General features: G+C 40.9%; 1 protein-coding gene across 1 annotated transcript in view; it reads right to left on the bottom strand.

Annotated features, from left to right (window-relative positions):
- Window positions 1-13,841, bottom strand: part of mgat5 (alpha-1,6-mannosylglycoprotein 6-beta-N-acetylglucosaminyltransferase) — a 114,062-nt gene that overhangs the window by 56,706 nt on the left and 43,515 nt on the right. The gene's annotated exons all lie outside the window — the stretch shown is intronic.

Here is a 13,841-nt window from a genome sequence, read left to right as displayed (position 1 = left end):
TCTGCACCTGATAACTCCACTGTAAAAATGTAGATTCAATCGCTCACTTTTGTTTCGAGTGTTGATGTTGGATCCAAAAGTAAGTCATTAACAGTCCGACAGTGCGTGTTAATAACTGGGCCAAATCAATCTTAAAGCAAAAGGGACGGAATCTGCTTGAGCTCAAATGTTTACGTCTCGTAGCTGTGATTTACGGCGCTGACCTTTCTCTGGTGAAACGACATGGAGACTGAACAGAACATCTCGGAGGAAAAACAAGGAGAAGGAAGAGAATGTGAAGTCCGAATGGAAAGCAGGACGGCTGTGTGTCGGGAAAATGGTCAGTAACTGGATAAAAACAGCTGGTACAGACTCAGATAGACGAAAAAACATCTTAACATTCTACAATATACGGAAGAGTATTAGGGCCAGGCAGGAGAAAAATAAAAATATTTTAGAGGAGGAAGTTTTTTTTTTTTCTATTATGCACTTCGAGAAAAAAGTCGAAATGTCGAGAAAAAAGTCGAAATGTCGGGAAAAAAGTCAAAATGTTGAGAAAAAAGTCGAAATGTTGAGAAAAAAAGTCGAAATGTTGAGAAAAAAAGTCGAAATGTTGAGAAAAAAAGTCGAAATGTCGAGAAAAAAGTCGAAATGTTGAGAATAATGTTGAAGCACAATTTCGAGAAAAAAGTCGAAATGTTGAGAAAAAAAGTCGAAATGTTGAGAAAAAAAGTCGAAATGTTGAGAAAAAAGTCGAAATGTTGAGAAAAAAAGTCGAAATGTCGAGAAAAAAGTCGAAATGTTGAGAAAAAAAGTCGAAATGTCGAGAAAAAAGTCGAAATGTTGAGAAAAAAAGTCGAAATATTGAGAAAAAAAAGTCGAAATGTTGAGAAAAAAGTCGAAATGTTGAGAAAAAAAGTCGAAATGTCGAGAAAAAAGTCTAAATGTTGAGAAAAAAGTCGAAATGTCGAGAAAAAAGTCGAAATGTCGAGAAAAAAGGCGAAATTTCAACTTTATTCTTGAAATTGTACCTCAACATTAATCTCGACATTTCAAATTTTTTCTCGACATTTCAACTTTTTTCTTGAAGTGCACAATAAAAAAAAAATCTTCCCCTCTCAAATATTTTTTCTCCTGTCTAGCCCTAATACTCTTCCATAACAGTAGATAAGTAAGTTCAGATAAAATGACAACTTCAGGCCCATTGCAGCGTGTTTACAGGGAGACTGTCCACTACTCTGATCCCCGTCGGCTCAGTCACGTAAACTCCTCAACAACACAAACAAAGAGCTGAGCCCAGTTTAGTCCATGTGGACGCAGAATCAGACAAAACCCCTTCTGACCTTTTCACTCACACGCAGAGGGAAAGAAAATGCAATTTCAGTCATGAGCGTACAACTGATAACTCTTCTTCCCTGCTTTCATCCTCATCATCACAGGCTTAACAGTCCCGGCTTTTCTTTCCCATAATCATCTTTACTCATATTGCCATTCAGAGGCATTAACGTCATCACCGCTGACCTTTACGTGCAGAAGACAGATATGGCTTTACAGTCGGCGCCACGTGGTGAAGAAAACACCACGTGGCATGTTGGGAGGAGGGGGACGGGCTTGTAAGGCAAGTTTATTTGTATAGCACAATTCAACACAAGGTAATTCAAAGTGCTTTACATCAACATTAAAAGCGGCAAGACTTAATTAAACAGTAAACAACGAATAAAATGAGCTAAAATAATAAAAAGCACAAGTTTTAAGAAAGTAAGGGCAGTAGAGTACAGCAGGTACATCTCATTCTAACAATGGCAAGAATTACGTTTCTACACGGTCAAAACGTACAAAGACCGGGTCAAATACAGTATTACAAAAGTAATCTGTGCCGATTCGTGCAGTGAATTAAACCAATATGACAATTCTACGTCACAATGCCTGCAATCAGGGCTTATCCATCACTAGTGTAACTTTGCGCGGTTTTCAAAAATCATAAGTATTTATTTTAAGAGTACGCTTAAATAACAAACAAAATGAAATAAAATGATAAGAAAAGTGGTTAAATAATAAAAAGCACAAGTTGTTAAAAGGTAAGGGCAGTGGAGTACAGCATGTAAGTACGCTTCAGTAAACAGTAATGTTTTTAGGCCTGATTTTGGAGGCCGGTTCACAATCGGTCCTCCACACAAACTCTGGTTTGATCTCCAGCTTGTTTGTCTTGCTCTTCGTTCCACATCTCCTTTGATTCCCTCCTGCCGTCCTCCCCGCATCTATGGAAAGAGCTGCCTAATCAAACACTTGTCTGGTGTGTAGCGCTCTTATCCCCCGGTCTTCAGACACCCAGCCAGTTTTCCAACCGACCAAGACGCCGAGCCGTCATTCAGCCAATTTGTCGGCGAGCTTCAGCGCCACCAGGCAGATCTTCTCCTGGCTTTAATCAGCAGGAGCTGCTGCCAACAAGGAGCTATGGGAGAGTATGAGGGCCATGCAGGGGAACAAATATTTGAGAGGGGAAGATTTTTATTGTGCACTTCAAGAAAAAAAGTTGAAATGTCGAGATTAATGTTGAAATACAATTTCGAGAAAAAAGTCGAAATGTCGAGATCAATGTTGAAATACAATTTCAAGAATAAAGTCGAAATTTCGTCTTTTTTCTCAACATTTCAACTTTATTCACAAAATTTTGACTTTTTTCTCAACATTTTGACTTTTTTCTTGAAATTGTACTTCAACTTTATCCTCGACATCTTTCTCGAAATTATACTTCAACTTTATTCTCGACATTTCGACTTTTTTCTCAAAATTGTACTTTAACATTAATCCCGACATTTTGACTTTTTTTCAACATTTCGACTTTTTTCTCGACATTTCGACTTTTTTCTCGAAATTTTACTTCAACTTTATTCTCGACATTTTTCTCAAAATTATACTTCAACTTTATTCTCAACATTTCAACTTTATTCACAAAATTTTGACTTTTTTCTCAACATTTTGACTTTTTTCTTGAAATTGTACTTCAACTTTATTCTCGACATCTTTCTCGAAATTGTACTTCAACTTTATTCTCGACATCTTTCTCGAAATTGTACTTCAACTTTATTCTCGACATTTTTCTCGAAATTATACTTCAACTTTATTCTCGACATTTCGAATTTTTTCTCAAAATTGTACTTTAACATTAATCCCGACATTTTGACTTTTTTTCAACATTTCAACTTTTTTCTCGACATTTCGACTTTTTTCTCGACATTTCGACTTTTTTCTCGAAGTGCATGATGAAAAACATCTTCCTCCTCTAAAATATTATTTTTATTTTTCTCCTGCCTGGCCCTAATACTCTTCCCCAAGGAGCTCAGTATAACTCAGAATCAAACACAGTGCCGCTGCACGGCGTCCGTTTACTCGTTATCCACCACACCGGGGAACCCATCTCAGCCCGGATCGCGTGTTCAGCAGGAAAACAAACCTATTTTCATAACAAAACATGTGATCAACGCAGTCAAACCACATTAAAGAAAGACAATCGACAGTTATGTCCCACGGCACACCGAATCACACCTCAGCGCAGCAAACAGCACAGAACTAAAAAAAAACAACATTCAAACATATCTCTTGAAGTTATTTCAAGATGTTTTTCACACCATAGATAAAAACAAGCAGCAGGCACATGATAAAATGAAACCAGCAAGCGTATAAAAACGTGGAAATAATGAGGCAAAAGGCGATTTCAGAAGTGGGAATGAGAGGAAGAAAACAGATGAGATCACTGCTACTTGAATGAGACGTTGAAGAGCCTCTCGCTGCGCTGAGGTCACACTAGCCAGCGCAGCGCTCGCCGTCTCATGGCCTTTAAATAGCCTCATCGCACAAGATACCAGATATTACACAAACGGGGTTATTCTTCTCCTCCGCGTCCCTGCACTTGGTTGTCCAAGTCCATGAGGTAATCAGACTACTCCAGAAACGCTTCAAGGACATCTGGTTCATGTTATTCTCTCTTTTTTTCTCATTGATTTCATTCTTCGGCTTTTCAAAGTAAAACCCTCCAGCAGAGGCGCCCGTTTAATGACAGAACTTAAGTGCAACCAGTAACTGTTAATGATTTTAATGACACACAGGAATGGTGTTTGTGGACAGCAGGGCTACTAGTCTTCAGTATGTTCTGTCTTTACAGAGATGCTACAGCCACGATGGTGGGGGGGGGCACGACTGAGGTGATTCTGCCTGAAGGAAATCTTTAAAATATAAACAGAAAATTCCAGCTTTCGCTGTGGCTTTAAATCAGGGGCGTCAAACTCATTTCGCTCGGCGGGCCGGATTTGACCAATTTTTTTCTAGCGGGCCAAACGCTCAAAATAACAAAAACGGTGCAAAATTATTTTTTTCTAATTCTTTTTTTTTTTTACTATTGTTATCTAATCCAATATCAGTTTAGTTAATTTTAAAGAAAATATGCACTTTGTTTACACTCTAATTATGTAAAATATATCTCTTCAGGATCTTTTCTTGAAATTTCTCGGTTTTTTTTCAAACTATGTAAGATACTTTTAATATCATTTTACAAAGATAAACAGAAACAAGTATGTTTTTTTTATATTTCGCTTTTTTATAGGAAATTTAATTAAAAGCAAAATCTTTCTTATTACATCCGAGAGTGTTTCTTTGTGATTTAGAGATTTTTCCAGTACAATTAAGTGTATTTATTTTTAAAAATTGGCGCGATATTTACGCCAGTGTGCCGAAAAAGTCAGCACTTTTCTTTTAACCGCTTTACTTTGTTACTATCCTCGTATTCAAAACTGAAATTCTTCAAATAAATATCTTCTATCATCTTTTTTAGCAGTGATATTTTCCTGCAAAAATATATAATAGTAGTCAGTTAATAAAAATAAACGACCGTCTACAAAGAAATAAAATCGGCAAATGCATTCTAGAAAACAAAAAAAAACTGCTTGAAAACTGCTCTCTTTGTGGAATAACGATGGATTTGTAGAAGAAATATATTATCGGATATGCTGCGATTCATGGCAATTATTTATGCCTTCCTTTTTAGTAAATTAACATTTCTTTTTTTTGCGTTGGAAACTTCTCGCGGGCCGCATGAAAATCTGATGAAAAATTTGACATCCCTGCTTTAAATCAAGATGACTTGGGGGGGGGGTAGCTCTGCGGCTGGAGTGACACGCCATAAGCAGTGGCTATCGCCCTCGTGCAGGCGGCGTAGGTTCAAATCCCGGGCTGTCGCTCTCTCTACCCATTTCATGTCTAGCCACTTTCAAAATAAAAGCCAAAAAAACAAAGAAAAGAAGAAAAATCCAGAAGGATTTAAAGTTGTCAGCAAGCATGACTGCATCTCAGTGGCATCATGGTCAGTAACGGGAGCCAGCTGGCTGATGAGCGTCTGCAGAGCACCGAGCAGAGAGCGGAGCGGAGAGCGATCCGGGCTGTAATCATGGAGAACATCAACATCAGTCGTGGAGCTGACGATCCCACGACTAAACCCATGAAATATTGATGCAAAGCAACTACTCATGAACCTAAATGTTTCTCTGTCCACCTGATTCAAGGTGTTCCTGAGGTTGTTGAAGCACTAAAGTCAGGATTACCCTTCTTCCCATTTGACAGCCAGTACACGCTGCTCTGAACCAGTACGGGTACTTTACTTTACTTTTATTTATTTATGTAGCACCTTTCATGCAGATAAAATGCAACACATTACGGGTGCGGGTACGGGTGCAGCATCCCGTTGTGCCTCTGTCACACCTGGGACATAGTAACGGAGGCGTAACGGGGCAAACAAGAGCAGTGCAGACAGATATAACAGTGGTGTTGTTGAAACGCCTCAGATAACACCAGTCACGGCTGAACTGACACCAGCACCGCGGTGGAAAAACCAGTTAGAGACATACCTTTTTTTTTTTCATTTTCAAAACAGAATAATAAGATGAGACATCCAGAACTTATGGCACTTTTCCACTAGTACCTACTCAACCCGGCTCGGCTCCACTCGGTTTGGTTCTTTCTCACTAGAGGTCTAAAATGGCGAGTAGATACTTTTCTGTATCTATTCTGCTGAGGTTCTAAGCGGCTGAGTCGGCTGTATCTGACATCATCACACTACAGGCCACCGATTGGTCGGGGGGTTGGAGTCAGACGTCTGAGTCAGGATGTGACATCAGCGAATAGAATAGAATAGAAGACTTTATTGATCTCCCAGAGGAGAAATTCAGTCGTGCAGCAGCCAAAAAACACACAAGCTTTATACAAAAAATTTAAAATAGAAATAAATAACACATAGTTTAATAATAAAAAAGAGCAATATAAAAAGTAGAAAAAGAGTATGTACAAGAGGGGAAAAAAAAATAGTAAACACCAAAAAAAACAGATAATATTTACAAAATATTTACAAATATTTTCAAATATTTTCAAAAATACGTGAGAAAGAGTGACTTGTTCATTTTATTCAACAGGCAATGGCAGCAAAAGTCTGTTTCATGATCCAACTCTGAAGTGCAGATGTTCATAAACCTGGTGGCTGAGGAGAGAATTAAAAAGGGATCTAGACGGTGATAAGGAACGACTACCAGGAGCTCTGTCTCTTCATAGCTGCTCAGCTACCAGCTGACTTTTCAGCAGTGCTGAGACGAACTAAATAAAATTAAAAAGCGTTGCTGCTTGAAGCTTCTCTCACTCTCATTTTAACTTGATATGGAACACAAGCCACAGACCCAGCAGCACATCTATCATCTCCTCCAGGTTCTACATCTTTAGTATTGTTGTCTTCTTCGTTTAGATCACACAATCAGATACGTCACAGCAGCTTCACTCCAACCTCCTACTTCTGCTCCAGGTGCTGAATTGTTATGGAAAAGAAACCAGGCCAAGCTGAGATGAGTAGGTACTAGTGGAAAAGTGCCATTAAATGACCAAGAACCAAGGAGGAGGCGTTTCTCTGGCCGGCCTGCCACCTGAAGGCCCAGAGTGGGGCTTCCCAGTGCGAGGACCACGTGTTAAGAGCTGCTCTAAACACATGCCTCCCTCTGTCTCTGGTCCACACAAGTGTTTCACAGCAAAGTCCTTGCTGGAGGAAAAGAAAAACAAAAATCAGAATTCCCCAGTGCAGCCTGGATCCCTGGCCCACACCTCGAGTTTCAGCTTTCCCCCCTCTTCCTCTGCTGCAGCGAGCACAAAGTCTGGCTGTAATCAATCCGCCTTTTGTGCTCGAGCAATCCGATCTGCCTGCTGTTCCCTACAAACTTATCCAGAAAGGGAAGATGCAGATTTTTTGCACCAAGTGTGCCACAAGGACAGAAGAAGGTTGCCAGAAAACCTTGATTAGCTTTCACGACTGCGGAGCGATGACTAATGTTCCACTGCCGATCTGAACAATGGTGGCCAGCTCCTGGTTCAGGCTGAGAGACGGAGAACCTGCTGAAAACTTCTCCACGCTAAAATCCTTTGCATGCATGCTTCAAAGAAATACTTGATAAGTAAGGCTGGGGATCGATTCAAATGTCAAGAATCGATTCGATTCCGATTCTTAAGATTCAGAATCGAGTATCAAGATTTGATTCGATTCCGATATTGATTTGGGTTAGTGTTATTAAAACTGTTATTGGAGCTGTTGCATGAATTATATGACTGTAGTTATGCAACATATTAATACTAGTATTATATTGAGATTCAACAGCAAGTATTGGCAGCTAATGATGCTGTAAGGACCAATCACCTCCCAGAATGCTGATAGAACTGCTTTCAGAAACATTCATTTTTTCCGTCTTAATTTTTTCCATTTTTGGTCAATTTCGGTTTTTAATTTTTGAGAATTTGGTTTTTAGCATTTTATGCAAATGTAACCCCAAGACAGTATATAAAGTAATGCAATATAGACAATTTATGCAATTATAACTGAAAACTTTAATGTACCTTTAAACATATTTAGAGGAAACAACACGGCACCAGTTATTCTCGTGTCCAACAAAACATCCTTTTTTGGGCATAAACAAAAAGAATACCAAAAGTCGTAATGTAATGATGAAAAAAAATCGATTTTTAGACATACGAATTGATTTTTAGGAATTAATATGAGAATCGATTTAGAATCGGAAAATCAATTTTTTTCTACTTGATAAGCCCCAAAAACACTAAAGGACGAGTAAATAATTTGGACCATATGCTTGACATATGCATTTCCTGCAAAGAGCAAATAGAAAAGATGCTCGGTGCTCTTTAGTTTCAGTCGCTGGCGCTGCAGCAGAGCTGAAAATGTTCAGCGTGGAAGAAGCTTTCAAGCCACAGCTGCACAGTCCTGAGCCGTGAAATAATCCCGTTATCAGAGTTTTGATCTGCATGGGAATGGACGAGTGAACAGATGAGACATGTACAGGGGCCGGTGGGGGATCGTGCACTCGTCAGTAACCGGCTCTGCAAACGCACCTTTGCGCTTTTCTCTCGATTAATCACACGCGCCTTCATTCGCCTTCCTGGTTCAGATCCAGCCACTCTGGCGTGAATGTGAGATGAAGCTGGAAGGCTCGTGGATTTCACAAAACAATCATTGCAATATCAACAAAGCTCAGGGAGATTCCTGATATTTCATCGAATGATAGGAAGTGGTGAGAATGATGGAAGGAGGATGCAGCGAAGGAGAAAGGCACGGCTAATAGGCAGCACTGAAGCGGCAGAGTGTGAGAGAGGAGACACAATAATGGCAGCAGAGAGAGACAGAACACAACAAGGATGAAGTTCAAACAAGGAAAAGATTAACACAGATCTTATTTACTTGATGTGGCAACAATATGCTCCCAAAAGCCGGGGCCAGATAAGACGAAGCCACGCAGCTGGATGAAACCGGGGAGAGCACATGACAACCCCAGATGTTCCTTCAACCCAAACCGTGTCTTCTTAGGCCCCGTTTACACGTCGCAAAAACGGTGCTGTTTTCATGCGTTTTGGCCATTCTTTTACACGAAAACGAAGCTCAAAGTCACCAAAAACGATCATTCCTGAAACCTCCAGTCAAAGTGGACATTTGCAAAAACTCAGTTTTCACGTATGCTGGTAAACAGAGGGAAATGGAAATTTAAGCCTGATTTATGGTTCAACGCAGAGCCTACGCCGTTGCCATGACGCCGTCGTGAACCCTTCGGACTTCTCCGTCATTTCGCCGAGGTGCAAAACCCCCCAGAGCGCTAGTTGATACTTTTGTTTTAGCTTCCAGTTTTTCCGGTCACAGTGAATCAAAGAGATAAGGACAACCTTGTATGTTTTATGTTTGTTTCTTGTTTTTATATTTTTTTATGTTTTGTAAAGTTACTTGTCCTTGTATGTATTTTCTTTTATATGAAACTGAATTTATTTTTTTTGCTGCTATCTTGACCAGGACTCCCTGGCAGAAGAGATATTGTATCTCAGTGGGACTTTCCTGGATAAATAAAGGATAAAGAACTATTGTGCAAAAAACAACCCCCCCCCCCAAAAAAAAAATCTCACACACAGGAAGAAAAGAGCGCTGAAAGTTCACGACTGCTTCACGAACCGGAACCAGAAATGCGTTGCTACCAAGCAAACCAATCACAGCCCTCTCGATCTGCGTTGGGTCTGCGTCACCTCGACGTGTAGTTACATTTTTTGGGAGGTGCACGTCAGGCTACGGCGTAGGCTACGGAGAGACTCTGCGTAGCCGGGTACCCTACGGCGTAGGTTTAATGCGAACCATAATTCACCCTTTAGGCTTCAGAACATCACATTATGCGACAGAAACGTCACCAGCGTCATGTGTGCGACCTGTGTTTACCATTTGTTTGGCCGCTGTAGTTACTCGTGTCACTTGTTGATGTTTTTTTCCAGGATTCCAATGGCTAGCATGACTTTATGCTTCTCATTACACTGCCCCCTGTAGGTTTGGATGCTCATAGCACCTTAACAGCGTATTTATGCGGTTTTGTGTAAATGATGGTATTTTTCAAAATGTAGAGGGGGAAATATCCGTTTTTGTGAATACCCGGCTAAGTGTAAACGTGGCCTTAATGGGCCACAACCCTCGGGGGGGGGGCGGCGCTACCCGTGCGACCAGAAGATGGAGATATTTCATATCTCTCTGGCAAACATTTATTTCCCTGGAAAAGCCTCAACGCGAATGGGATTAGTTTGTCTGACACGCCTTCGTCGTTGACAGTAAACGCAAGGCCGACTTTCAATCCAGAACAAGGGAATAAGATGGCTGAATGTCAATGAAAATAAAACTGTTCACATAAAAACATATTTGCATGAGAGACCAAATACACAAGTCGTAAACAAGAGCGGTTAACGTTTAACTCACTCCGCAGTTTTGGGAGACAGATAATCGCAGTAGCCTAGTTTTGATTCAGTCTCAGGGACCTGAAATGGTTGCTGTTTGTGTCTCTGCCTGTTCTCGTGTTTGTTTGTTTTCTCTCTTGCAGATTTCAAAGGCTTGTGTGCACATTGTGTGTTTCCAAAAAAAAAATAAAAATAAAATATATATATATATATATATATATATATATATATATATATATATATATATATATATATATATATGATATATTAAAATATATATAATATATATTAAAAATGCATATATATGCCTTAGGTTTTTACCAACTTGGTATTAACCATTAATATAAATGCAGACAAAAAAAAAAGCGGTTAACGTTTTCCTCATCAGCTCGAAGGTCGTTAGATGCGCTGCGCAGGTTGGAGGTCTAACTGCACGCAATTATACCTCCAACTGCTAACTGTAAGCACTAAACATGTTCTGAGCATTGTTATTGTTATTAATATATTCTTTTGTTTAAGGTTTGAATTTATAAAAGGGTGATTGAAAAGGGCAGGCCAGAAAAAGCCCCCGAGGAGGGAGCTGTTCTGTGTCCGTGGCAACAATGCTGGCATCTCTGGCGTGATGTGTGTGACTGGAAAAGCGAGCTGCCGCTGAAAATAGTCCACATTCTGACTTATTCTGTCCCTGATAAACAACAGAGCCGACTGGGGGCTGCTCTCCGGTTACATTCAAATACGTTTCATGTGTCATCATCCTTTGGCCGGCGCGCTCTGCGTTTTAGGGACTGTTGCGAATCGCACTTTCCAAAACTGACTGTTGAGATGTGAGGAACAGAGCGGCGTCAGATACTTGCAGCCAACTGTGTGGTGATCTCACAAGCCTTGTCAACGGCACCACAGGAAGTGCTCCCGGCCACTGTAGTGCCACAAATAACACTTAATGAAAGCAAAACGGTCTGCAGAGTCACGCAGCACAGAGAGGGGGGACGTTTGAACGCTCTCCCTGTATCTGGCTAGCTTTTCCCAGGAACTGCAGCTTCCTCCAGGTCTAAAAACATCCATGTGAGGTGGATGGCAGGGACTGATTGTGATCCTGCATAGTTGCTTGTTTGATTGGTGTGACCCTGAATCAGGTGAAGCAGAAAACGGTGGACGTCTGGATGTTCTTGCTGTTTATTTACAATACTGCTATAATGAGATGTGACCTCTTTTACATGGAGCCTCTACCAGAATCTGTCTGTCAACATGGATCAAAGCAGGCCTTGATCTAAAGATATGCACGAACAGATGACAAAGTCATTGATGTTAGGGCCGGGGATCGATTCAAATGTCAAGGATTCGATTCGATTCCAATTCTTAAGGTTCAGAATCGATTATCACGCTTTGATTCGATCCGATTCCGATATTGATTTGGGTTAGTGTTATTAAACTGTTTTTTGAGCTGTTGCATGAATTATATGACTGTAGTTCTGCAACATATTAATACTAGTATTATATTGAGATTCAACAGCAAGTATTGGCAGCTAATGATGCTGTAAGGACCAATCAGCTCCCAGAATGCTGATAGAACTGCTTTCAGAAACATCGTGGGTCAGAATTATCAAACAGATCCAGGGAGGAAACAGAGACGGATGAAATCGGTTTTATTTTTTCCCACATTCCGTTTTAATTTTTTCCATTTTCTGTCTATTTCGGTTTTTAATTTTCAGAATTTGGTGTTTAGCATTTTATGCAAATGTAACCCCAAGACAGTATATAAAGTAATGAAATATAGACAATTTATGCAATTATAACTGAAAACTTTAATGTTTTCATACCTTTAAAGATATTTAAAGGCAAAAACATGGCACAAGTTACTCTCGTGTCCAACAAAACATTCCTTTTTATGGACATAAACAAAAAAATACCAAAAGTTGTAATGTAATGATGGAAATTTTTTTTCGATCTTTAGACATAGGAATCGATTTTTAGGAATTAATATGAAAATCAATTTTCAACACAGGCCTAATTGCTGTCTGTCTGAAAACGGCTACAGAGCCATGTCTGAGGGTTTGGGAGTCCCAGGAGCGAGGCCACCACAACTACTCAGAGAGAACAATGACAACCATCCAGGAGACCACAAATGATCCCAGGACACCGTCTAAAGCACTGCAGGCCTCAGCTCAGCTCGGCATTAAAGATTCAAACAATAGGAAAACAGACCGGACAAAAATAGCACTCATGAGAGACTCCCAAGACTAAAAGCACTGCTGACTAAAACCAACACAAAAGTCTTCTCAAACCCCACCCGGTCGAGGTTCTGCCAGAGGTTTCTTCCTGGTAAATATTCTGTGGACTGACGAGAGAAAAGTGGGAATTGCTGCACGAGCTGGTGGTTCTGTGATGGTCTGAGTAAATCCTGAAGGAGAGTATCTGGCAACCAGTTTGACATCTTAAACTCAAGCGCTATGACGTTGTGCATATGGGGTAATGATCCGAAGCACACCAGCAAGTCCGCCCCTGAATAGCTCAGAAAACCCTGAAAACACACAGAGGAAGGTTTTGGAGTGACCAGACCCACATCTATGAGGATCCATAAGGGGCAGCACCAATGGCTGCTTATCAAACTGTATTTGCAGCCGTTGGTTAGAACTCCAACAAATGTAGGCTAGACGTTAGGGATGGGCGGTATGGACTAAAACATTTATCACGATAATTTCCGGCATTTATCCCGATAACGATTAAAAAATACCAATTCAACTCCACCTTTAACTATAAATCTATCTCGCTCTCAGATCTGCCATGTTTGTTACACAAAAACGTCATCAACGGGAATTTATCCTTCTTTCTGTCTTTCTGTCTTTCAGGCTCATTTCCTTCCTTCCTTCCTACCTTCTTTCCTCCTGCTCTCTCCTTCCCCCTTCCCTTCCTCTTTTTTCCCTTCCTTCCCTCCCTCTTTTTTCCCTTCCTTCCTTCCTTCCCTTCCTCTTTTTTCCTCCTTCCCTCTTCCCTTCCTTCCTTCCCTCTTCCCTTCCTTCCTTCCCTCTTCCCTTCCTTCCCTCTTCCCTTCCTTCCTTCCCTCTTCCCTTCCTTCCTTCCCTCTTCCCTTCCTTCCCTCTTCCCTTCCTTCCTTCCCTCTTCCCTTCCTTCCCTCTTCCCTTCCTTCCCTCTTCCCTTCCTTCCTTCCCTCTTCCCTTCCTTCCCTCTTCCCTTCCTTCCTTCCCTCTTCCCTTCCTTCCCTCTTCCCTTCCTTCCCTCTTCCCTTCCTTCCTTCCCTCTTCCCTTCCTTCCCTCTTCCCTTCCTTCCTTCCCTCTTCCCTTCCTCTTTTTTCCCTTCCTTCCTTCCTTCCCTCTTCCCTTCCTCTTTTTTCCCTTCCTTCCTTCCTTCCTTCCTTCCTTCCTTCCCTTCCTCTTTTTTCCCTTCCTTCCTTCCTTCCTTCCCTCCCTCTTTTTTCCCTTCCTTCCTTCCTTCCCTCTTCCCTTCCCTCTTCCCTTCCCTTCCTTCCCCCTTCCCTTCCTTCCCTCTTCCCTTCCCTCCTTCCTTCCTTCCTTCCTCTTTTTTCCCTTCCTTCCTTCCCTCTTCCCTTCCTCTTTTT

This window comes from Cololabis saira, chromosome 24 (genome assembly GCF_033807715.1).
Source record: "Cololabis saira isolate AMF1-May2022 chromosome 24, fColSai1.1, whole genome shotgun sequence".
In the NCBI taxonomy this organism is placed as follows: Eukaryota; Metazoa; Chordata; class Actinopteri; order Beloniformes; family Belonidae; genus Cololabis; species Cololabis saira.
The sequence above is the reverse complement of the archived record's forward strand: the minus strand, read 5'-3'. Positions and strand labels throughout refer to the sequence as shown.